We start from the raw sequence: 26,895 nt of genomic DNA, 5'->3' as shown, positions 1-26,895 counted from the left end.
CTCTTTAATGAGGTGTTTAAATTTTCTCCCCTTCTTTTCTTCCCCTCTTACTATAATAGTTAACTTTCAAAACTATCTCCATACACATAACTTACACACTATTAAAATACATTTTACCCAAATGTTTTCCCAAAGGGACTCAACACTTTATATTTCCCTCAGCCATAAATGAGTCTGTTGGATTTATCATAATCTTAGCAGTATTGCAGTGATGTTTCATTTCATTACTCTTTGGGTTTGGGGTGGGATAATGTATCTAATTTTAAAAGGCACGAAGTTATAATCAATAGTTACTAACATAATTAAGTATTTTGTATTAATCTGCTTATTATCTATATTTGGTTTTATGTAAATGGTATCATTCTTATGATTACAAGAAAACAGTTATAGTTACTTCAAAAGGAGTTAAAGGAGAGAATACAAATGTGTCTGTTTAAAGTAAATGAGGGAGGACATGATATAAAAAGGGTTAGTGATGACATCTTTCAGTAAACAGAAGATAACACAACAAATGTATAACCCATACTGAATTTCCTAAATCCAAGAAACACTCTTTTTGAGTGGAAGCAGTATAAAATCAAATGCTTCAGATTTGTGACTAAAGCTGACTTGAGTACAACTGTAGCAAGCCGGTGAGCACATGCAGTTACCCCTCACATCTAGCCAACCATTACTACGCAATAATGGACAATCAGATCTTCTGATTTGTTTTAAAGATGTCCAAATTCTTGGTTATAATGTAAACTCTCCCCCATTTAAAAACTAATACTAATTAAATAAAGAATAAACTTTGTATATTCAAACAAATGATATCTGGGGCTGTTTTGGACCTGCAGGCTGCCAGCTTTCCACCTCTGGGTTGAGCCTAAGCCTGAGCTTTTATTTGAGTTCTAACACTTCGCATGAGCATCCCTCACCATGTTGAATTCTTCCTCAACAAGAAAGGGATTAAGACTTCTGATGAAGGACATCTGGTTAATCATGGCATATTGAACACATGTGCTTTCTCTATTCCTTCCTGGAACTCCACTGATGAGAATAAAGAAATAAAGAGGTAGAATCCCATAAAGACAAAGAGACCAGCAGAGAAAACCACAATAATAAAGCTAACAGGAAAGGAGACAGCACAGATTAGAGAGGCCAACAAACTTTTGGAACATTGAAAATGAATGGAGGATTTATCATAGCTGAGAAAGATGAATACCAAAAACCTGCAATGGAGGGTGATAAGACAAAGGGAAATGAACCAATTCGTACCATAAACCCCATAAAACTTAGGGACTGATGGTACCAGGTATACAAAATTGCAGATGAAATTTGGGACTGAAAAGAGCATTGGCTGAACATCTACACAAGGAGTGGTCAGATGGGGAATTAAATCTGTAAAGAAATTAAACCAGAGCTTCTCCAAATCTAGACACTAGATACAGTGGAAGGTAGGGAAGGGGTACCATGTAAAAACCGGTAATATGTGAAAAGTCTACATTCTGAATAGTGAGGTTCTCATCCAGACTCCTTGCACTGCTAAGATCCAGGAGTACTAAAAGCCAAGCATATAACCCCCAATCTCCAGGTAGAAATGTGGAGGGTTCCTGAACATCCCCTAGAAAAGACATCAGTACTGACACATGAGGATCATCAACTAAAGAAAGGTCCAAACCAAAAATCTTCACAGAAATCTGATGTAGAATTAACCTCAAAGAGCAGATAAATACTTCTAACATAGTATTTCTCAAGGAGCCCTAGAGTTCTGCAAGGTGTTAGTAGGGGCTCTGTGAAAGATCATGATTCAAAAAAATAACATCAGTTTTGAAGTTTAAAACTGTGATAAAATGATACAGTGACCCAACAACTCTGTTAGCAATTTAGAAAGAGATCTTTCAGCAATGTATTATATATAAGGACCATGTTAATTGCCTTAAACCCATTCTCAGTATTTGACATGAAACAGAGAAGGCTGCTGCTAATTGGTGAGTGCATGGAGGTGACTATGGTAGGCTATGACATCAGTCTCTCCCTTCCAAATTAATTCAACCAAGCTTTATTTATGTGAATAAATATGTTCTACTGCTGGAGTAAAAAAAAAAAAAATTAGGAGTTCCCATTATGGATCAGCAGAAATGAATCTGACTAGCATTCATGAGGACGCAGGTTCAGTCCCTGGCCTTGCTCAGTGGGCTAAGTATCCGGCGTTGCCAGGAGCTGTGGTGTAGGTCAGACGTGGCTCGGATCCTGGGTTGCTGTAGCTGTGGTATAGGCTGGCGGCAGAAGCTCCAATTTGACCCCTAGCCTGGGAACCTCCACATGCCCCATGTACAGCCCTAAAAAAGGACAAAAAAAAAAGGAAACTTTTCATTCTAAACAACTATTTATATGCTTTTCTGCCATTGTGCTATTATTTTGAACATGCCAAATGTGTGCTGTAAAGGTTAAAAATAAATTGTATTGTGATGCTTTCATTTATTTAGGGATACTTTATACAGCTATTTGTTGTCTTTGTCTTTTATCTTACTGGCATTATATTTAACGAGCATAGCTGATTGCTCAAAATGGTTATTTTTGAAGATGAGGTATGATTTAGAAAAGAAGAATTCTAAACCTAAGTCAGTAAGTAATTCGAATAAGGTAGGGATGAAGAATTACAATCTCAAAAGTCATTTCAAGTGCAACAAGTGATCAAAAAAAAAGCCAGTCACTCACAGAAAGACAACAAATATTTTGCTGTAGTGTTCAACTTTTAACATGTCTGGGTGAACTTTTCTTACTTAGCAATCATCAAGAGACCATTTCATTTTGTTTTTTTTTTCATTTTGGTTGAAAATTTAATACATGTATACTTATCTCAAATTTGACCCAGACTTGAAATTTATGCAGGAAGAAAGAGGCACAGGTTTCAAATTAATTAGATAAATGTAATTCTTTATTTTTAACTTTCAAAACTAATGCCCTTTTATGCCTATATACTCCATAAAAGCGAAAGAGAAACTAACATATTTATAATAATTTGTAAGTGCTAAAATTAAAATTAATCCTGGTCATGAACATAATAAGAAAATATTTTTCCAAATTCTTGTATACAATTATATCTCATGATGCATTTTATTGCTTTTGCTTATGGTTGTAATAGCATTACTATTCAACATTGTCTATACATTTTCATGCTCTAAATATCATTAATTAAAATCAAGTCATAACCTCTTCTTAAATCTACAAAAACCATATTTAGAAAAATGAAATCTCATGTTGGCTTAAGCCAGTTACTCAATAGAATTTATGTCTCCTTCATGAGATTTTTAGATTTATTTTAAAAAGAAAGAACTACATTAATTTTAAGAAAGATAAGCTCAGATTTACTATCTAGTTGTTTCAAAAAAAAAAAAGACTGGCTAAACAGCTTTTTCTAGTTTAAAACAGGAGGAAAACTACTGTTGTATACATGTTATACCACATATTAGCAATTTATATAACAGAAATTTGTAATAAAACTTTAGGCTACTTGGATAAAGTTTTTAAAATCAAGTTGAAAATATTTAAAGGAAAAAATTTGAAGTTACCACTATCTATATTACTGTCTTACTTAAAAATTGACACTTTACATGGGAAAGAGGAACTACACATAAAAATTAAGCTAATATATTGGACAAAATAAGAAAATCTGCAGAAAATATTCTTCTCGATTCAAAAGAGCATTGGAAATTTTTACATCTAAAACTTAGGGGACACGTTATATATCTTGTGCTGAAGATGTAACAGTTTTATGCAGAAGTTCCCTCAGAACTGAAAATTATTTCAAGGATTCCTTCAGAGAAAAAATAAATTGAGAAAATCTGTTCTAACACAAAATTGAGAAAACCTGTTCTATCAAAAACAAGCAGATAAAAGGAACATGAAAGCAACAGAAAAATTTCAGGCACCAGAAAAATCTTTGGGAACAATTATAACTAATATCCTCGACTATATTAGAGAGGTTAAATTACTGCACAAATGAATAAGCAGGATTATGTAACCCAAGAAAAAGAACAAGTACAGAACTAGAAGGATTATAAAAACTTTAAAATATGATAGCAGAAGTAAAAGATGAAACGGAAGATTTGGAAGGAGCAATCCCAGAAAGTGGGGGATGGGAGGGATGGGTGGGGGTGGTAAAAGAAGAAATGGTTATCACGAAAGAATAATTAAGAAAGGATCTTTCCAGGAAGTACAACCTCTGACATTTTTCCAGGAAAAAAAAACTCAGAAAATTAAGGAGAGGAAATGATCAAATAAATAAGAATATTTCTAATGGTGAATAAGCCCACCCAAGTTCTCAAAGTGTTCACATCAAAGGCACACCATTCTGAAAGTTCACAACATTGAAAAGAGAAAAAAACAGATCACATGCAAAACCTCAGAAATCAGAATGCTTTCTCCACACCAATACTGAAACCTAGATGTTAAAACCAGATGTTAGTGCCTTCCAAGTTCTGCAGGAAAATTATTTCCAAATGTAAATTCTCTACTAGCCAAATTACCAATTAAATGTGATGTTAGAATATAAGCATTTTCAAATATGCAAAAATATAAAGTTACCTTCTACACACTTTTTCTCAGGAAGTCATTAGAGAAAGTATTCCAGCAAAACAAAGAAGTTAACCCCCAAACAGGAAGACACAGGATACAGAACATAAGACCTCCAACACAGCAGCGACAAAGAAATGTCCCAGGATGATATTTGTCCACTGCCGAAAGCTTACTACAAGATTACTGGGGTCTCCAAGTTATGCGGCTTGTTCCAGAAAAGACATTTTATAATATCTGGTGTGTGCTTATGAAAAATAGTACTAAAAGTAGTTTGACTACAGGTAGGGAAGGAAGGAGGAAGGGAGGTGAAGGAAAGGAAAAACACAGAGAGAAAAAGGATCAAGGCAAGAAGGGAGAGAGAAGGAAAAAAAGAAGGAGGGAAAGAAGGAATGACGCTAAGAAAAATATGGACATTCAGGACAATAATAACTGGTATTTTCTATAGTAATTTTCTTAGGGTAATTTTCAAGACTAAGGCACAGTTTGGCTTTATTTATATCCAATACGGTGGCATGTCATTGTATTGTATGAGCCTCTGAAATATGTTTTTTGTTTGTTTTTTGGGTTTTTTTTTTTTTTTTTTTGCTTTTTGCGGCCACACCTGCAGCATATGGAAGTTCCCAGGCTAGTGGTCGACTAGGAGCAACAGCTGCCTGCCTACTCCACAGCCACAGCAACGCAGGATCTGGGATCCGAGCCACATCTTTGACCTTACACCACAGCTCATGGCAACACCAGATTCTTAACTCACTGAGCGAGGTCAGGGATCAAACCCACATCCTCATGGATACTACTCTGATTCATTTCCACCGTGCCACGACAGGAACTCCCTGAAATATGTGACTTTTAAAAATGCATTTATTTTTTATTAGATATACTTCATTTACAGTGTTGTATGAATTTCTGCTGTACTAAAATGTGACTTTTAACATGCATAATTGTTTCCAATATTTAAGAAATTATGTATTTTAATAATTTCAATTCAATATAATTATCAATGCTTAAGAAAGCTGAGTCATATTTTTTATTACGGCATTTTTCAAGCATTTAAATATTTCTAGAGACTCCAATCTTGAAACTGATGGCTGGATTCAACCCAGACAAAGGTCTTATTTGAACCTGCTCTAAATTTTTTTATCTGAATACTAAGTAGAGATTCCAATTATCCACAAGCCTCACAACCACTCTATTGTGTTACATTAAATCCATTACAATTACACAGCCTCAATCCTGCAAGGATTTGAACTGCTGAACCTTGAGTTAAACAAAACAAATAAATTATGAGGTTACAAGTGTATGCAATCTTTTACAGTGAGTCAAAGGAGACTAAACCTGAAGTGTGACTGGATATTGAAACATAACTGAAAGTTACAACCTGTGTAAACCACTCAAAATTTATTCAGCATTGCCAAAGAATGTTTATATGCAGTATATCCTGGTTGGGAAGAAGGGAACAAGAAAAATCCTAACAGTATGGGCCCAGGTTCAAGATCCAGAAAACACTAATCATGCTTGTAACTCTGTATCTACTCAACTCATCTCTACTTACTGCCTCAGCTCTCTGTCTGGGAAGCAGAGATAAGGCTTCCATTTATAGCAGTGGAATTAGGAAAGCTTAGTTTGGAAGAGGATGGGAAAGTTCTCTGAAAGGATACATGAACACTATTATTACATATTAGAGTCCTAATACTAATGTATTTTGGAAAATCCAATTTTAGGTATTAAAACTGCTATAGAAAATCCATTTCTCTTTTCGTAATCAAAGGGCAATTTTCAAAGGAAAATTTCTTTTATCCCTAAATAATCCTCCCAGGTCCCTTCGTCTTGTGAGATGTCAGGTCTTAAACAGCTCTTGGTGTGAGCTCCTCCAGGGTAAGAGCCCTGGTTGTTAGGGGCATTCTGTAGAGCTCCTCAGATGCCATAGGTGACATCATGAATTCTTAAAGAACGCCTTTTTCAAAAATACCCTGATGCCAGTACAGCCACAAACCCACAAACAGAAAATTTTTATTCGGTAGGAAGGAGTAAAAGAAGTTTGATACTCTGTAACTACCTGCCAACTATTTCCTTTCTCCACTCTCAGGTTGCCATGGCAACAAAGAAACTTATCTACCAGTTAACAAATAGGTGAAAAAATACCACTAGGCAGCTATTTATTTCACAGATTTTTAGGGGCTTAGCCCACTGGATATGTTGCAGCACTGGGCATTTCTTGCCATTGATTCTGCTTCAATAAATTCCAAGCAGTTCCAGAACACTGGCATGTCAGGGAACTAAAGCCACTTCCTGTCACATTCATTTTTCATGCTTTTTTCAGCTGTCTCAGATGCGGAGACTCTGGGGAAAAGGCAACTGGAAAAGATACTTACCTTGCTCAAACACTTTCAACACACATAATTACTAATCGAGCAACGGCAGAGTCATCAACCTTTTTTCAACTCATACTGTTAACCTAAAGAAATTCATAGAAAAATATAAAAAAAAAAGATATGGAAATTAAAATTCTTGGAATTTTTTTCAATTTAATTCGAATATAGCAATGGATAAATGCACTGAAAACCCTGGGGCTCACATCTTTAAAGCGGTCCTAGAGCATAAAGGGGTAGAACTCAATTTGACCACAGAGCAAACTCCATAAAACTGATTCAGTGGTAGGAGAAAGGATTTTTGTCTCTGTACAGCAAGTCTTTCAACTGCTCTTTCAACTTACTTCCAGTTAAAAGGAAAATTTGAAGAAAGGAGCTTAATGTCAGAATATCTGGAATTGTAATGAAATATGCCAGGGCTTTCCAGTGTACTGGGGAAGAAGCTGGGTAAGAACTTAGTTTTGGGGAGTTCCCGTTGTGGCTCAGCGGAAACAAATCCGACTAGGAACCATGAGGTTGCAGGTTCAATCCCTGGCCTTGCTCAGTGGGTTAAGGATCCAGCGTTGGCCTGAGCTGTGGTGTAGGTCGCAGACACAGCTCAAATCTAGTGTTGCTGTGGCTCTGGCGTAGGCCGGTGGCTACAGCTCCAATTAGACCCCTAGCCTGGGAACATCCACATGCTGTGGGTGCAGCCCTAAAAAGGACAAAAAATTAAAAATAAATAAAGAACTTAGTTTTTGAGAGTTCCTTGTTAATTGGTCCATTCTAGAGGGGAAAAAAAATACTTTTTAGGGAATTTATGAAATTAGCAGCTGAATATGAACCTAGATTCTTTGTCTCTTTTTCACTTGCACCAATACAGAATATGAGTTTATGAGTCACATTTACTCATTAATACAGCCGTGAATTTTCTCTTTAACTACGGATCAAGGCACTTTTATAAGCAAGCCTACAGCAAATGGAGTCCTCCCACAGAGAGAAATCATAAGGCAGAAGGCTGACAGGCTCAGCTCCAATGTTCCTGAGCAGGGAACTTTCCAGAGAGTACTCAACAAGGATGCAAACTTCATGTCATGCCTGTCTACTCCAGCAATACCCTGAAAATTCACAAAACACCCAGTCCTGAGGACTGCAACACACATGTAAAGAACACGCATAGAGCTAAATGAATGCAGGCAATCTTCACAGGTATGAGAGTGTTCTGATAAGTCCCACCACATACTTTTGGCTAGGAAAGCCTCTTTTGTCAAAAGGCTCTCTGCTCCCACTGAGCACCAGTTGGTTATAAAAATAGACTGCCAGGGACTAGAGTATGGTGGTAGGAGGGAAGCCACTGATCAGTGGTGATATGTGAGGGAGCAGCTGGTGTGTTCCATCAGGCTCATCGGGCTGGGAAGGGCCTTCAGAGCAGATTCTGGGAGAGGCAGCTGCCAAGAGCAAAAGCATTATATGCTCCACCTAGGCTCGTAAATGGTTTTATAAACAAAAGAGATAGTGAAGGAAAGTTCTTCTTCACAGGAGAATCCCTGCTAACAATGCAGAAGAAATAACAGAATTAGAAAAATTATGCTTTATGTAAATATAAGTGATAGGTTGATGGTTTATAATATATAACCTGGCTTAAATCACCTGAACCCAACAACCAACCTTAAAATACTATGAAAAGTGGAAAAACCAGTCATTCTGTGCTTCAACACCTGTGGAATCATTCTTGCCAAAATAATTGAGTCTAAATGTAATTGGGCCTCTAGATCAGGTTACCAGTCTACAAAAGACAAAATTGAGAATTACGTTAAAGGACACCATGAGCAGGCAATCAGCCAACTTCAAATTAAGAAAAACTCTTTCGGAAAATATGTCCCAACTTCTTTAGGAAATAAATGGCATGAAATTGGGGAGTGGAGGGGTTCTGAGAGAACAAGAGACTTCAGAAAAATAGCAAACAAATGTAATGTCTGAACCATGTTTAGATCCTAATTCAAACAAAACAACTACAAAAAGGCACTTTGGAGAAAAATAAATTTTTTGGAAATATTGTTTGATCAGATAATATAAAATCTTTGTTAATGTATGGTGGTGTTTTTAAGTCCTTATCTATTATAAACATACCGGTGTATTTATGGGTGAAATAATATGATGTCACAGATTTGCTTCAAATATGCTACCAAAAAATAAAGATGTGGAGAGAACAGATGAAATAAGATGATAAAAAATCTGACAGTTGTTTAAGCTGGTTAATGGGTATATGAAGGTACATTTTACTGTTCTACTATTATGTATGTTTGAAATATTCCATAATAAAAAGATCCAAAAGAGCAAATTGCTGTGGCAAATGGGTCCCTCAGTTTAGTCTCCATTAACATAACCCATGGATGGACAGGAAGTTCACTCAGGGGAAAGTGGACAAAAAGAGAGGGGAAAGAATCAAAGAGGAAGAAAGAAAACTCACTACCTGGTCAAGTAGCTGCAAGTCATTTTGATCTCTCTAAATAATCAATCGCCAGAGTTCCTGTCATGGCTCAGTGGAAAGGAATCCAACTAGGAACCATGAGGTTGCAGGTTCGATCCCTGGCCTCGCTCAGTGGGTTAAGGATATGGCGTTGCCATAAGCTGTGGTGTAGGTCGCAGACACGGCTCAGATATTGTGTGGTTGTGGCTGTGGCTGTGGCCAGCAGCTGTAGCTCTGATTAGATCCCTAGCCTGGGAACCTCCGTTTGCCGCAGGTGCGACCATAAAAAGCAAAAAAAAAAAAAAAAAAAAATCACCTTTGTGACTATTTCTACCTTTAAGGAAAATTATCTCAGATGACCCCTTTGGTTAATTAAATTTTCTCACACATAATTCTTGAGGGAAATGGTGAAATAACACTAGAGTAGATATTTAAGTTTAAGATACAATTTCTATTGGTGATACAGATTATTGCAAAAATGCCTTTGCCATGATTATGTCTTTAAGAATTTACAATTTATTTTAGTGCTATTTTCTCCTATACATGAATTTAAATAATACCATTGGTTTGCCCATGGAAATGAGTGGCTTCAGGGATAGGAAAAGGCAGGTGTACCTAGAGTTGCTTATATAGATGAGAATTTGAGACTCTCAGCCCAGCAGAAGGCAGTAGGCACAATCTTCAAGTTCTTTAAAAGTAAATTAAACTGAACTCAGCATGGCTCAGTCTGGACAGGAATAACTGCCACCTTCCTATGATCTGCCATGTTACTTAAACTTGAAAGGCCTTAAGCATGCTGATATTGGACTACTATAATTTGGTATTATTACCCTGGTGTGAGCCATGGCCAAGATGACTTGCCTGTGAGATTTCTTTAAAATAGGAGTAAATAGGGAGTTCCCTTGTGGCACAGCAGGTTAAGGATCCAACACTGTCACTGCAGGAGCTCCTGCAGATTCAGGTTCAATCCCTAGTTCAAGAACTTCCACATGCTGCTAGTGCAGCCAAAAAAAAAAAAAAAAAAAGGAGGAATAAAGCACAGATCCTGGGGCAAAAAAATGAGGATTGAGAAGATAGGAATAGATAAAATCCTTCCTGTCTCTGGAAATTGGATCTGGCCTCCAAAGTGTCACCTGCCTTGAGGACACTATTAAGGACCCACCATCACAGATCCAGGCCTATGGAAGACAGAGAATCCTCATCTAGAAGTTATTTTAGGTTACACCCCATGCTGAATACTCCCCCTGCACTGATTTTCAGTCACCATTAGTTTTGTCATTGTTGTGGTTTTGTCTCAGCCATCTCATGGCAACACACTCTGGGAAGGGCTTGTGCCCCTTCTTACTCAAAGAAGTAAAAGAAAAGTTACCAGTCAATCTTACGGGTGACCTAAGAAGAGTGAGCAAAGGCTTATGTACAGAGCAACAGAGACGCCAGAACTCCAAAGCCAGATGGCTTGACAAGAGGACAGATTTTTTAGTACAGGATTTAGCATCTGGGTTTCCAAAGAACCTGGTGAAGACTGTATGTATTGCTGGAAACTAGAGTAGAAGTATAAAGACTTTGTAATATAAGATATTCATGCAAATGTGTTTTCACAAACTGATGAGGCACATAACCAGTTAAAAGTATAAAAGGAAATTTTAATTTTAGTTTGGATTAAAAATAACAAAAAACAAAAAACCAGTGCATTCAATTTCAAAGAAAAATGTGCTGCAGCTGAAACGCTAACAAAAAAAGAAACTCAAAAAAAAAAACCCAAAATTAAATTTGTTTAGATTTACATGCACACACAAATGTGTGTGTGTATGTGAGTGATAGAAAACTGCATCCACCTTCAATATTTCCACATCTACTGACACCAAGGAAATGGAAAAGGATTTTGTTATATGTTAAAATTTGTATCAGATCCTGGTTTTGCTGGTGACCAAAAGCTCTGAACATGAAAATTTGATTCAATTTGTGGTGTGCATCGACTGATGCCTTCAGGCTTCAGGACACATTAACTTATGATAAATACAAGAACTATGTGATGACGATGTGAGCACAAGGGAACAACTTCCCCGGCAGATGCCAACCAGAATGACCCCACCCAGATGTGATTCCACCTTTATAACTAAGACTATAGTTTGAGGTCTTCTCAGGCATCTGGTCTTGGTCTGCTCAACCTTAGATGCCTAACCCCATATCTACAATGTCAGCTGAGTCTTTAGTGAACAGAATCTAAGACTGAACCTTGGTAGGTAGAACTGCCTAACTTTCAGCACTTGATTCTGCATCCACCCACCCAAGTCCCTGCCTCTAGTTCATTCCAACATCCTCTGCTCTAATCAAAACCAGTTCAGACAAGGATCAATTATCTTTTATCCTATCACCTTCCGATTAGTCCGCACTACACTTTTTTTCCTTGGCCAAAATATTTCTACCAAGGGACTGCAGTCCTGCCTGCTCGACTCCCAACATATCTAACCTCAGTGAAATTATCACCATATAGATTTATACCAAGCTTCAATTGAATAATTTACCAAAATCTTATTGTCTACGCTTTGCCCAATACCATGTCAGACCCTAACTACTGTTCCCCAAATATACTAACCTCAGGAACATTTTTTTATTTAATTAATGATTTCATATTTTACTTATCAGTCACGCATTGCTCATCATGTGTCAGGAATTGTTCTAAATGCCTTTACATAGACTAGCCCATTTAATCCAATCAGCTAATATTTGACTGCCTACTGTGTACTTAAGTATCAGACATAGCAAAATGAATAAAAAAATATATAATCCGGTAAACTTCAAGACCTTGAAATGTAGTTGAGTAGATAAAACTTAAACTCAAAAAAAAACAAAATACACCAATTATGCCATATAAGTGGATCAGACAAAATGTTTTATTGGTACTTAAAAGCAAGAGAAAGATATAACTGACACCTAGGAGATGTGCAATCAATGTGTGATTGAATTAAACTGAACCAGGGCATTTAACACTGAAAATAAAGGCAGGTGGAGCGACATGAAAATATGATAATCTGGAAATGTGCAAAAAAAGGCTGATATTACACACGTGTTTTCTTTTAAATAAGTTTTTACCTAATATAAAACATACTAAAGTGACATCTTTTACTGGATAATATCACCAATGCAAATGAGAATCCCTACGGGTGACATATCTGATAATGTGCTAAAAGTATGACCATAATTTTAACTCACTCTGTTTTTTGATAGAACATCACTATGGTTGGTGGGTATCCTACAGAGTTTCCTTAATTTGGGCCTTCTAAAAAATATGTTGTCATTTGATTACCAAAGTTTCTTCCTTACTGCCAAATTGATTTCTTTATTTATATAGGGGGAAAAAAAGCAAAACAGGACATTATTCTGAAAGTTCCCAATGAAAAGTGCCATGTGGGGCAACACGACACAGGAAGTACTATAGACATGAAAAAGTAGGGACTGGAATCTTCCTTCTTTCCTGTGACATCAATTCTTAAGAGTAGCATGCCTAAAACTTCATTAACAGTTTATCACACTGGTATGATCTTCAAGGCAGAATCTTAGAACTAAAATATTTATATTAAAATGGTAGTTCTAGAAGTGCCTGCTGTGGCACCCTGGATTAAGATCTGACTATAGCTGCTTGGCTCACTGAGGAGGCACGGTGGGTTACAGGTTACAGGATCCGGAACTGCTGAAACTGTGGCACAGGTCACAGCTGCAGATCAGATTAAACTCCTGGCCCAGGAATTTCCATAGCCATGGGTGTGGCCATAAAAATAAATTTTAAATTTAAAAAATAAAATGGTAGCTCTGTATAAAATCCAAACGCTCCTATTAAAGTGAGAGGCTTATACATTAAAACATCAGGGAGTTCCCACTGTGGCACAGCAAACCAAGTCCAACTAGGATCCATGAGGATGCTAGTTCAATCCCTGGCCTCACTCAGTGGGTTGGGGATCCGGCACTGCCGTGAGCTGTGATGTAGGTGGCAGATGTGGCAAGGATCCCATGTCGCTGTGGCTGTGGCATTGGCCACCAGCTGTGGCTCAGATTGGGCCCCTACCCAGCCTGGGAACTTACGTATGCCACAGGTACGGCCCTAAAATGCAAAAATTAATTAATTAATTAATACAGCAGTATCACAACTTGAATTCAGTCTCGGAATTTTCAGTCCAAATATCAAAGAAAAGATCTCCCGAAAGAAGTAAGAGTGCCTTCTAAAAGAAATATGTAATAACACAACAAATATATTAAGGATATTAGACTAAGTGGATGAAGTGTAGACTACTATAAGAGGCAGCATGGAGCAGGGAAATGATGGCACATGCTGGTGTTGCCCTCAGTGAATGGATGAGGGGCCTGGACAAGGAGGAAACCCAGAACAAACTGTCTATTAAGAGTCTTGCTATACTTTCTACACTTCCTGTTGTGGACTGGCCCCCAAGGAGCCTTTGATTTACTGGGCATCCCTGAAGTTGCTGCATTGACTCAGCAAATGCAGGTGGTTGCTCCTCCTGGTGTAGGGGTTTCCTGTGAAATCAATAATTTGGAATAAATCAATGGAGTTCCTACATTTCTCCAATCCACTGAGATGGAATCACAGTGTAACCGACATTGCTATTCTGTGCATAATGTGGGATTACTTGAACAATAACAATCACGACTAATATTTATGGAATTTCTACTGCATGCCAGACACTGTGCTAACAATATCTGCCCTTCCCCAGCAGTGAGGAAACAGTGGCAGATGTACTGATTCCAAGCCCCAAGCCCAGTTCTAGCACATGCTAGATGTTCAGTAAGTATTTGTTGAACAGGAGAACAAAGAAACCCAAAGAATCCAGGAATTTCTTAGCCCTGCCTTCTGGAAAAAGGTGTTCACAAACTGAGAGAGAGAATATCAGCCCCTCCCTAGTTCTTTAATTATAATAGGTTAATGACAAATACATGCCTTCATATCTAGACATCTCCAACTTGGCTCTAATTTCAACCACCTCCTGGTCCATTAGTTCTAAAACATGAATAAGGAGGGTCTAATTCTTACCTCTATGTCTCATATGGAATATTCAGTGTTCTGTGCATGAAAATATGTGTAGAAATTAAGAGGTAGTTAAAAAAGTCAAGATGGGGGGGGGGGTGTATAATGGAACATTACTCAGCCATTAAAAAGAATGAAATAATGCCTTTTGCAGCAACATGTATGGACCTAGAAATTATCTTACTAAGTAAAATCAGAAAAAGACAAATACTACATGATATAACATGTGGAATCTAAAATATGATACAAATCAACATATCTATGAAACACAAACAGATTCACAGACATAGAGAACAGACTTATTACCAAGGGGAATGGGAAGGAGGGAAGGATTGGGAGTTTGGGGCTAGCAGAGGCCAACTATTGTATATAGAATGCATAAACAATAAGATTTTACTGTACAGCACAGGGAACTATATTCAATATCCTGTGATAAAACATAATGGAAAAGAATATGAAAAAGAATACATATGTGCATAACTGAGTCACTTTGCTATATAGAAGTTAACACAACATTGTAAATCAACTATACAAATATAGGAGTTCCTATTGTGGCTCAGTGGTAATAAACCCAACTAGTATCTATGAGGATGAGGGTTCAATCCCTGGCCTTGCTCAGTGGGTTAAGGATCCAGCATTGCCGTGAGCTGTGGTGTAGGTCACAGACGTGGGTTGGATCCAGCGTTGCTGTGGCTGTGGTGTAGGCCAGCAGCTGCAGCTCCAATTTGACCCTTAGCTCGGGAACTTCCATATGCCACAAGTGCGGCCCTAAAAATAAAAAATAAAAATAAAAATAAAAAATTGGGGTGAAAGCCACAGGCAGGCAGAGAAAACCCTCCTCCAGTCTTTCTCATTTATCTGGAATTTTACACTGAAGTAACTCAATATATCAGAGTAGTAAGATATAAAATGCTCTTCACTTTACAGTAATGTGCTTAGTGATACAATGATGCTTTGACCACCTAAGAAAGAAACAGATCTACAAAAATTTTGCTAAGTTAAGCTTAAAATAACCTGATAGTTTTGGGGGGAAAGATCAAATATACCTTCTCCCAGTGTGACATAAATAAAACCTCTCTGAGAAAAAGAACCTCATCAGCTTACTGCCCTTCCAATTTCCTATCTTAAAATATCTTTAATATGTTTTTAAAGCAAACGGTTCTTTATGTCAGAGTATGGCAAGAATAAAAATACTGTAAATGCAGTTTTGCACACTTTTAGGCACTATTAAGTATTTTACATAGTAATAATACCTTAATACAGATTCTCTCCCACTGAGGAGGAAGTAGAACATATAAAAAAGATTTTATAATTTAACTGTGTTTTCCCATTAAATCCTACAGATTCTAATAGTTTAACTGTCATAGTGTACTGGTTTTCTCTTTTTTTATTCCATTAGCCTATGATTGCTTTAAGTAGGTTACTAATGCAGTTGATTAAATGAGGTCTTTTGAAGGGAACTGGTGATTTTAATGCTCCTGCCTAAATAATAAATATCTCTAGCATTAAAGTATGACTGTGACAAGGAAAACAAAAGTTTCTCAAGGACTGAGCTAGCAGAGAATGGACTGTTATCATTAATTAAAAATTATTTGTTAATACTAAAAAAGAAATAAGCAGAAAGTCAACATGAAAATAAATGAATATTTAGAAGTCAGTGTGGTATAAAGTTTACCAAGACTTTCAGGGGATCTGGAAACTCACCAATTTTAAGAAAATCATCATAGTTCATAAAAAACCTATTTCTATGAGTTTCAAATATTCCCATTTAACATTTAAATACCAGAAAGTCTCATTTTATACTTGCATTGAACTTTCTTATTATCAAAGTGAATGACCAAAATACAAGGGAAAAAAGATTAAAGAAGAAATATAGATTATCAGAATTTCTATTTATGGCACTGTGGTTGATTAGAGTGAAAGAACAGCTCTCTCAGAGTTGAAAAAATAACATACTGGATAAAATTATGAAATATTTTGAAATGCAATTCACTGTAAAATTGAACAGGTAGGAAAGTAAGAATAGGAAGTGAAACAAGCTTAGGTAGATAAGCACACACCAAAGCTGGCTTTTAATCCTAAAGTTTCTGCTGAACCCTAAGGATCTTAAGCTTCTGCTTTGATGGCTGCATGGATTTCAGTGGAAAGATCATTCCTTAGATCTACTAAAAATGAGTAAACTTGGAGTTCCTGTTGTGGCTGAGTGGAAATGAATCTGACTAGCATCCATGAGGACACAGGCTCAATCCCTGACGTCAATCTATGGGTTAAGGATTCAGTGTTGCTGTGAGCTGCGGTGCAGGTCAGACGAGGTTTGGATCTGGCATTGCTATGGCTGTGGTGCAGGCCGGCAACTACAGCTCCAATTAAACCCCTAGCCTGGGAATCTCCATATGCCATGGGTGCAGCCCTAAAAAGGTTTTTTAAATGAGTAAACTAATTAAAAAAATACACATAAAGCAAGAACACCTCAGTCTCAGCAAAATGAGCCCCACTGCACAAAAGGGGAATGCAAAATCTTGTTTTTACTTTGGTACCAGGGAGAAAGGGGTTAAAAAAAATCCCCTGATAATTAATAACAAGCCAGTCTGCACAAGAGTTTATAGTCTAAATTCACACCACCTGTGAGAACAAAAACCCTCAAGCAAAGAATTTAATTCAAGGTGATCCCAATTTGGTAGTTGCACTAAGCAACCAGCAGAAGCCAGTGCTAATCCTGCCTAAAGGAATTTAGCTTCAATCCAGAGCTCATCTATTTCCCAGAGAAAAAATTCCAAAGAAAATGAAGAGATCACAGTAGAAAGAAAAGTTACTAAACATACAAGGAAAATAAGGCAATATGAATGAGAAACATATAACAGACCTAAAAAAGATCTCCAAATGGTATTCTCAAGCACCAAAACTAAAATAACCATATTGAATATAATTTAAAGAAATAAAAAAGAAGCTTGAAAATATGAGATAGAAACAAGAGCTCAGAAAGACTAATTAAGCATACAAATTGGAACCAAGTAGAATTCTAGAAATAGACATTAAAATAAATGAAATTAAAACCTCAACAAAGGGATAAAATAAACAAGACATGGCTAGAAAGAAAATTAGCAGACCACAAAATACTTTTAAAATGATCCAAAATGAAATCCAGAAAGATAAAGAGATGAAAATAATGAAAAACAGGTAAATGACAGCATCAAGATGGTGACATAGGTTGTTCTCGACCTCAGTCCCTGTTACAAGAAGCCAGCTAGCAACTATCCATAGGTATTTCACCACTGTGAAACACCCAGAAACCCAGGGCTAGGGCTGAAACACACCACGGACCAGAGACCAAGAAGGACCACCTGAGAAGGGTAAGAGGAAAGGTTTCACTTTAAACACATTGCTCTCCCCAAGGCTGGCACAACATCGCACTAAGAGGGCCTGCATCTTCTCTGGTTATTAAAAGAGATTCCAGTGAGGACATACAGCTTCCCCAGCTTTGCAGGACACTTTCCAGGAGGCCCACTCAGGTCTCAAAAAGCAGGGATCCCTGGAAGAATCTCCTGGACCCAATCACTAAAGCAATCTTGAAAAAGAAGAATAAATCTGTGGGCATTATACTTCTTGATTTTAAACTATATTGTAAAGCTATACTAGACAAAACAATATGGCAATGGAATGAAAACACACAGAGGTCACACTGGGAGCCCAGAAATAAACCAATGCATATACAATTAACTAATATTTAATAAGAGAGTTAAGAATACACAAAGGAGAAAAGATAGTTTCAATAAATGGTGTTAGGAAAACTGGATAGCCACACACAAAAGAATGAAACTTGGGGCCCTATTTTGCAACACTCACAAGAATTTACTAAAAATGAATTAAAGACATAAATACAAGACTTGAAACTACAAAGCTGATAGAGAAAAAGCTCCCCAAAGTTAGTCTTAGCAATGTTTTTTGGATATTAACCCAAAAAGTTCAAGCAACAAAAGCAAAAATAAGTGGCACTGCATCAAACTAAAAAGCTCTGTGCAGCAAAGGAAACCACCAACAAAATGAAAAGACAACATATGGAATGGGAGAAAATATGAGCAAACCATATCTGACAAGGAGTTCAACCGAAATACATAAGGAACTCATATTCAATAGGAAACACACACACACACACAAATAATCCATGTAAAAATGGGCAAAGAAACTGCATAGATATTTTCCTAAGGAAGATATACAAATGTCCAACAGGTACATGAAAAGGTGCTTGATATCTCTAATCATAAAGGAAATGCAAATCAAAACCACAATGAGCTATCACCTCACACCTCTTAGAATAGCTACTACCAAAAAGGTAAGAGATAAGTATTGGCAAAGTCATAAAGAAAAGGGAAGCCTAGTTCATTGTTGATGGGAATGTAAAGTCTTTCAGCCACTATGGAAAACAATATGGAGGTCCCTCAAAAAATCAAAAATAGGAGTTCCCATAGTGGCCCAGCATGTTAAGAACCCAACTAGTATCCATGAGGTTTCAGGTTCAATCCCTGGCCTTCCTCAGTAGGTTAAGGATCTGGCATTGCCGTGAGCTGTGGTGTAGGTCTTAGATTTGGCTCAGATCCTGCATTGCTGTGGCTGTGGTGTAGGCCAGCAGCTGCAGCTCCAATTGACCTCTAGCCTAGGAACTTCCACTTGCTGCAGGTGTGGCCCTAACAGAAAAAATAAAATAAAAATAGAACTACCATCTGATCCAGCAATTGTACTTCTGGCTATATACCTGAAGGAATGTAATCATTATCTATAAGAGAATCTCTGCACTCCCACATTTATTGCACCTCTATTACAATACCAAGACATCAAAACAAAGTGTCCATAAATAAATGAATGGATTAAGAAAATGAACATATAGAAGTTCCCGTCGTGGCTCAGTAGAAACGAATCTGACTAGTATCCATGAGGATGCAGGGTCGATCCCTGGCCCTGCTCAGTGGGTTAAGGATCCGGCATTGCTATGTCTGTGGTGTAGGCCGGCAGCTGCAACTCCCATTGGACCCCTAGCCTGGGAATATATGCCACAGGTGCAGACCTAAAAAGCCAAAAAACAAAACAAAACAAAAGTGAAAAGAAGGAAATCCTGCCATTTGAGACAACATAACCACTAAAAAGAAATAGATCCTGCCATTTAAGACAACACAGATAAAACTTGAGGGCATTATACTAGTGAAATAAGCTGGAGAAAGAAATACTGTATGATCTTACTTATTTGTGGAATCTTAAAAAATTGAACTCATAGTTCCCACTGTGGCACAGTAGGTTAAGAATTCAAATGCAATGGCTCAGGTCGCTGCAGAGGCACAGTTTCAATTCCGTGTCCCATGCAGTTAGTTGTTTATAAAGGATCTGGCATTGCTGCAGTTGTGGCTCAGACTCAATCCCTGGCCCCGGAACGTCCATATGCCCAAGTGTGGCCATAAAAAAATAAACAAATAAATTTTTTAAAAGTTAAAAACTGAATTCATAGAAACAGAGTAGACTGGTAGTTGCCAGTGACGAGGGGGTAGGTAAAATGGGTGACAGAGGGTATAAACTTCCAATTATATGATGAGTAAGTTTTCAAGAGCTAATGTACAACATGATGACTATACTTAACAATACTGTGTTGTATAGGTGAAAGTAGTAGAGAGTACTTAGTAGAGGGTAAATCTTCAAAGTTCTTTCCATCAAAAAAAAAAAGAGGGAAGTTAACTATGTGAAGTGACAGATGTGTTAACTAACTTTATTGTGTTAACCATTTTGCTATATATATATGTATATATATATATACATATGTATATGAAATCACCTTGTATCTTAAACATACACAATGTTATATGTCATTTTTTTTCTTTTTAGGGCTGCACCTGCAGTATACGGAGGTTCCCAGGATAGGGATCTAATCAGAGCTATAGCCGCCAGCCTACGCCAGAGCCACAACAACTTGGGATCCGAGCCACATCTGCGACCTACACCACAGCTCACAGCAACGCCAATCCTTAACCCACTGATTGAGGCCAGGGATCAAACCCGCAACCTCATGGTTCCTAGTTGGATTCATTTCCACTGAGCCATGATGGGAACTCTTTCTTTTCTTTTTTTTTTTTTTTTTTTTTTTGGTTATACGTCAATTACATCTCATAAAATTGGAGGTAAAATACAACATAGGTATCTTTCCAAGAAAATAAAAAAAATTTTAAAGGGTTAAGTGCCAGGAGGGTCTAACGTATGTCTAATCATTTCATTATGGACAGGCAATGGCTAATATTTTTCCAGATAAAGGATCCCACTTTTCAGATCCAAAATCCTTAGTGTATTGCATGTTCACATATACTTCCAGACACAGCACAGTGAAACCACAGAACATGATGAGGGAAAAATAAATACAGCCAGAAAGAATGGACAAAGCACCAACAAAGGGATGATAATTAGATTAACAACTGACTTTTCAACAACAATGAATTAAAGAACATAATTACAATGTTCTAAGAGAAAAATAACTGCCAAACTCAAGTAATATTAAGCCAGTGGAACTGTCTTTCTAAAACAAAGTTTTACATTATAACAAAATCCAGTAGATTGCCTTCAAAGAATGAAAGGTTTTTTTTTAATTCTAACAGATGTACTTCAGAAGGAAGACAATCCCAAATAGAAAATCTGAGAAGAAATGTTGAGAAAATATATTAGGAAGTATGTGGTTATAGTGAAACACGTATTTACTATAAAACCTAACTGAGAATATACTAAATGACAAAATATAATTTCAAGTTAGTGAGTAGAAATGATGTATTATTAAATGATATTAGGAAAACTGGGCAGACTCTAATTAAAAATAAATAACCATATCTTATATCATACATTTTTAAGTTCCAGATTTATTAAAACTTAAATATAAAACTAAAATAAAACTAAAATGACAAAACTATTAAAATGTATGCAAAATTGTGAAAATTTTAAATAGCAAAGATATTTCTAACATGACAGCAAAGGGAGAAATCACAAATGAAAGTACTGATTTAATGCTAATTAAAAACTGGCAAAAATATAAGAAAGGTGGTATAAAGTAACATACTTAGAAAATATTTGCAATATAAATGATCGGGAGATAATTTAAGAACTCATAAAAATCAAAATGAAAAGGATAATGATTCCATTTTTTAAACAAGTAAAGCATATGATCTGAAACCTCACAAAGGAGTGAAAACAAATGCTTAATAAACATACAAAGCAAGCAATCTCCTAATTAACAAAGGCCATGAATATTAAAATAATTATGAGCTATCCTTTTTTCCTGTGACATGGTTAAAATTAAATTGAATAATTCCCATTGTCTAACAGGGTGTGTAGGCACATTTGGCAATATGTATTCTATCCTCTGGCTTCATTCCCCAACTTATGGGAATTAAGCCTAATAAATTGGACAAGAATACAATGACATATGCATAAGGATGTTCATTATGGGGCTGTTTAAAAGAGTAAAAAAAAAAATTAAAGGGCACAACTTGTTTGTGAGTACAAGACTGCTTAAGTAAATAAGCAAAAACCTACTTTGGAATATTGTACAATCAATACATGTCGGTTCATAAACTTGCTCCCATAAATAAGGGCAAGAGATGGAAAAGTACTGACCATGTATTGAGTATCAACTCAGAGAGGTCATTAAGGCAACAATAAAGCAGGCATCTCTGCCCTGCTGTCCTGGGTAAGGCACAGACATCTTCCCATAGGGCTGGCACAAGGGGGCCCACTCTGAATCACAAATGAGGGCTTTGCACTAAACAATCTGTGAAGGCCCACCTACTTGCTCCAACATTCTGTGATTTACATTTTTTTTTTGTAGACTAAGGATTAAAATGGAAGCAGATGAGCATTTTTCACACCTAGTCGCAGTTTCATGTGAAATGTTTTTGCACAAAAACATTTAATTGCTTTGCAGATGCCATAAAGATGATTCAATGCCTCTTCCCTCTCCAAATGTATATAACTATTAACGATGCTTGTACAATATAGAAAACATGGGGTTTTGAGATAATCTGGAAACAAACATGGACAATATTCTCTGAAATAGCTACCACTGGTATCAAAGTCAGCAAGCGCTTGCTGAATCTTGCCTCTGTTCATTTCCCCTTTTGGCTTTAGGTCCTAAAGAATATTTGTATATTTTGAAAGTGTATTTAAACAACAAAAAATGGAAAAATTTTGCTTTAAAAAACAACATTTCTTACATTTATGGGTAAAGTGTAGCAGATATTCCCAACAGCCATTTCTACAAGCCATTCCTCTTCTACCTGCTAGCCTTCATTTAAGTCTGAATACATTCCCAGCCTGTTCTTGCAGCTAGGAGTGCCCACATGACACAATTCTAGCCATTGGGACATAACAGAAGTCAGACAACAGCTTCTGGGAACTTTGGCTTACTCTGATATGGTTTAAACATTCCCAATGACCCATCCTAAACCCATCCCAACCCACCAGCCCACAGCACTTCCTTCCTTCTCTGAATGTATATGTTATGGCTGATACTTCAAAAGTAGAGTGCAAGCATGAAATTAAGAGTCAACACACCAAGGACAAATATAGGAAAGATAGAAAAGTCTTAGGTCTCCGAGTTCCCTTTGTGGCTCGGGGGTACAAACCCGACTAGTATCTATGAAGATGTGGGTTCAACCCCTGGCCTCGCTCAGTGGGTTAAAGGATCCTGAGTTACCATGAGCTGTGGTGTGGGTCAAGACATGGCTTGGATCTGGCATTGCTGTGGCTGTGGCTTAGGCTGGCAGCTGCAGTCTTGATTCGACCCCTAGCCTGGGAAACTCCATATGCCGCAGGTGCAGTCCTAAAAAGAAAAAGAAAAAAAAGAGAGAGAGAGAGAGAAGAAAAGGTTTAGGTCTCTAGTAACACAGTTGAGTCAAAAAGATAAATAAACTAATAAACACCTATTGTTTAAGACCCTGTTAGCCAGTCTATCAGTAGTTGCAGCAGAACATATTCCTTATTGAGGTAGGTTTGGGGAAAAGGATTAGTTGCCTTTTAGTCTGAGAATATATTATGTTACACACAAAACAAATTTCGTCATTTAAGAAGAAATGCCATTGCTTAACAGGGCTATTATACATCATCTTGGTTTCCGTCAATATTCCAAGGAGGAAATATTAGCATATCATTGTTTCAGATAAACAGCGTAAGAATATCTATATTATGATCCAGTTTGTATCCACTTTCGTATTACCAAAAACCATAATTTAGTATTTAGCATAAGCTTGTTATCTGCCTCAAAAGTCATGATCATTTCATTCATTTAACAACAGTCAGAGACCCACTACGTGTCAGATACTGTCATTTCACATTTTCTCAACTGATAAGTGCAAGTCTTTTTCAGTGTTTGTCATCCAATGCACTTGAAATTCTAAAGACCTATATTTTTTATACCTAGGAGACAGTACAATAGTTATGATTCATTATGTTGTTTTAGTTGTACTGAAATCTATATCAGGGATCAACAAACCTCTTCAGTATAGAATTCCTGTTTTGGCTCAGCAGTAACAAACCCAACTAGTATGCATGAGGACGCCAGTTCAACCCCTGGCCTCACTCAGTGGGTTAAGGATCCAGCATTGCCATGAGCTGTGGTGTAGGTCGCAGATGTGGCTCAGATCTAGTGCTGCTGTTGCTGTAGGCCAGTAGCTACAGCTCCAATTTGACCCCTAGCCTGGGAACTTCCATATGCCTTAGGTACAGCCCTAGAAAAAAAGAAAAAAAAAAAAAAACCTCTTCCGTAGAGGGCCAAATAGCAAATATTTTAGGCTTTACAGGCTATAAGGTCTATATTATAAATACTCAGCTCCAAGATTGTAGCATGAAAATAGCCATACATGAGATGAAAATTAATAAATGTGACTGTGTTGCAATAAAATGTAGTACGTGGACACCTAAATCTGCATTTCATCTAATTTTCAGATGTCACAAAATCTTCTTTCTGATTATTTTTCATCCATATAAAATGTAAAAAAAATTCCTAGCTCTTGAACCATACAAAAATAAGCAGCAAGCCAGATTTGGGCCACAAGCCATCACTGAATGAAACCTGTTGTTTTATCCAGCATGCTTCAGTCATCACATTATGACTTATAGAATTAGCAAATGGAAAGTTACAAAACCTCACTAACATTTCATGAGCAGTTCTATTAAGGTGTTCAACAGAATCTCCGATGTGTACTGATTTAAAAATAAGAGAATTCTAAATTTCTTAATTCCTACTTTCATTTGCGGGGGGAGAATCAGCCGTTCATAGCAATAGGCATGGTAACATGAATGCATTACAATCTAAAATCACATTTCCACTGACAACTGATAATCCCTGTGGGCACTGCATCCACAACACAGGGGAGTACCGTATTTATCTCTGTGCTCATCCTTGTTATCTTCCCCCAGAGATCATCCCATTATGGCTGTTCTCCTCGTGTCACATAGGCACTCTGGCCGGTAATAAAGGAAGGCATTCTTTGCTTGGCCTGGATTTTAAGTGACTTCCTTAAGTTTAGCCTGGCCACTAGAGATTTACATAGTGTCCTCTTTCACGAAAAAAGCTAATAGAGAACTTCTTTGCAGAACAGAAACTGACTCACAGACTTTGAAAAACTTATGGTTACCAAAGGAGACAGGTTGAGGGGGGAGGGATGGCCTGGGTTTTGGGATGGAAATGTTGTAAAATTGGGTTGTGATGATGGTGGTACAACTATAAATATGATAAAATTCATTGAAAAATATGAAAAGAAAAAAAATTAAATTAAAAAAGCTAATAGGAGAGAGTTCCCATCATGGCTCAGTGGAAACCAATCTGACTAGTATCCATGAGGATGCAGGTTTGATCCCTGGCCTCACTCAGTGGGTTAAGGATCTGCAGACTCTGCTCAGATCTGGCATGGCTGTGGTTCAGCAGCTACAGCTCTGATTCGACCCCTAGCCTGGGAACTTCCATATGCCACAGGTGTGGCCCTAAAAAGACAAAAAAAAAAAAAAGCTAATAGGACATAGATTGTTAATGATAGTAATAATAATAATAGCATTAAATTTTAAAAAATTGCTTTATCATTCCTGGCAAAAAGAATAAGACAACATTATCTACAGAGTATAAAAAAAGGATGATTATTTTCATTCTAGGGTTCAGAAACATAACTTCAATGAATAATGTCAATTTTTGACAACTGTTGTCTTTATTAAGATCATCTCCTATGCAAATTTGGCATCCATAAATGATATGAATTATCTTTGTATGATCAACTATTTTCTGATTTCTTCATCTTGCTAGCCAGGAACAGAAACCAGCACATTATGGAAGCCTTAGGCAGCTCCAGCCCAACCACCTTTGTCCCATTCATTCTGACTTATTACCCTTTCCATGACTGCAGTCCTCCTCCCAGGACTGGAGCTCTGCCCACATTTCCATTATTCTTGGCTAAAGTCCTATTAAATGAAGGTGACTCCGATTTCCAAGCTCAATAAAAAAGATTTGAGGATGGCTACACAGTATGGAGAGTGAATGATTTACTCAGAGAAACTACTATTAGTAAAGGACTATGCTAAGCTCTTCATATATTTAATACATTATGTTATATTATTCCTTTAACCTCTCAGAAACACCACAGATGAGGTGCTATTATCATTGTCTTATAGATTAAAAAAAACTGGAGTTCCCGTCATGGCGCAGCAGAAACGAATCTGACTAGGATCCATGAGGTTGCGGGTTTGATCCCTGGCCTCCCTCAGCAGGTCAAGGATCCAGCGTTGCCGTGAGCTGTGGTGTAGGTCGCACACATGGCTCAGATTCCTTGTTGCTATGGCTGTGGTGTAGGCTGGCGGCTGCAGCTCCAATCCGACCCCTAGCCTGGGAATTCCATATGCCGCGGGTGCGGCCCTAAAAAGACAAAAAGACAAAAAAAAATTGAGGTTTAGGGAGTTTAAGAAACCTACTCAAGTTTACACTGCTGGTAAGAAGATGATGCACCTTCCACTGCACCATACTGCCTCCTGGATTCTAGCTCTCTCCAGCCTCTGCCTCTAGAGTCCAAATGTATCTCCAATTTCTCCATATGGATATGGGAAAATTTCCCAAAACAGTGACCACGTGGTAGTGGATACTCTGCATTAATTCTGGATTACCTGGATAGAGGTATGCCTACATTTTCCTTCTAGAATGAACTTGAGACTATCATGTTTGAGCAGCCAAAATGTTTGCTCCAGGCAAAGCCTCTATCATTGGACAACTTCTCCAGCCCCTACCTTGCGTCCTGGGGAACAGATCCCACTCCCTCCCTGACAGCCCACTATTTCTGAATACCTTGTACACTCAAACCATGTCTACTGGAGTTACATTACTTCACTGTAAATCTTTGAGCACTTAATCCTATGAATGAAAAGACACTGCCCCACCTTAAACATCTCTTTAATAATAAGTTGTATAATATGAATTTATGCAATTA

Source organism: Phacochoerus africanus, chromosome 2 (assembly GCF_016906955.1).
Source record: "Phacochoerus africanus isolate WHEZ1 chromosome 2, ROS_Pafr_v1, whole genome shotgun sequence".
NCBI classification, from domain to species: domain Eukaryota; kingdom Metazoa; phylum Chordata; class Mammalia; order Artiodactyla; family Suidae; genus Phacochoerus; species Phacochoerus africanus.
The sequence above is the reverse complement of the archived record's forward strand: the minus strand, read 5'-3'. Positions refer to the sequence as shown.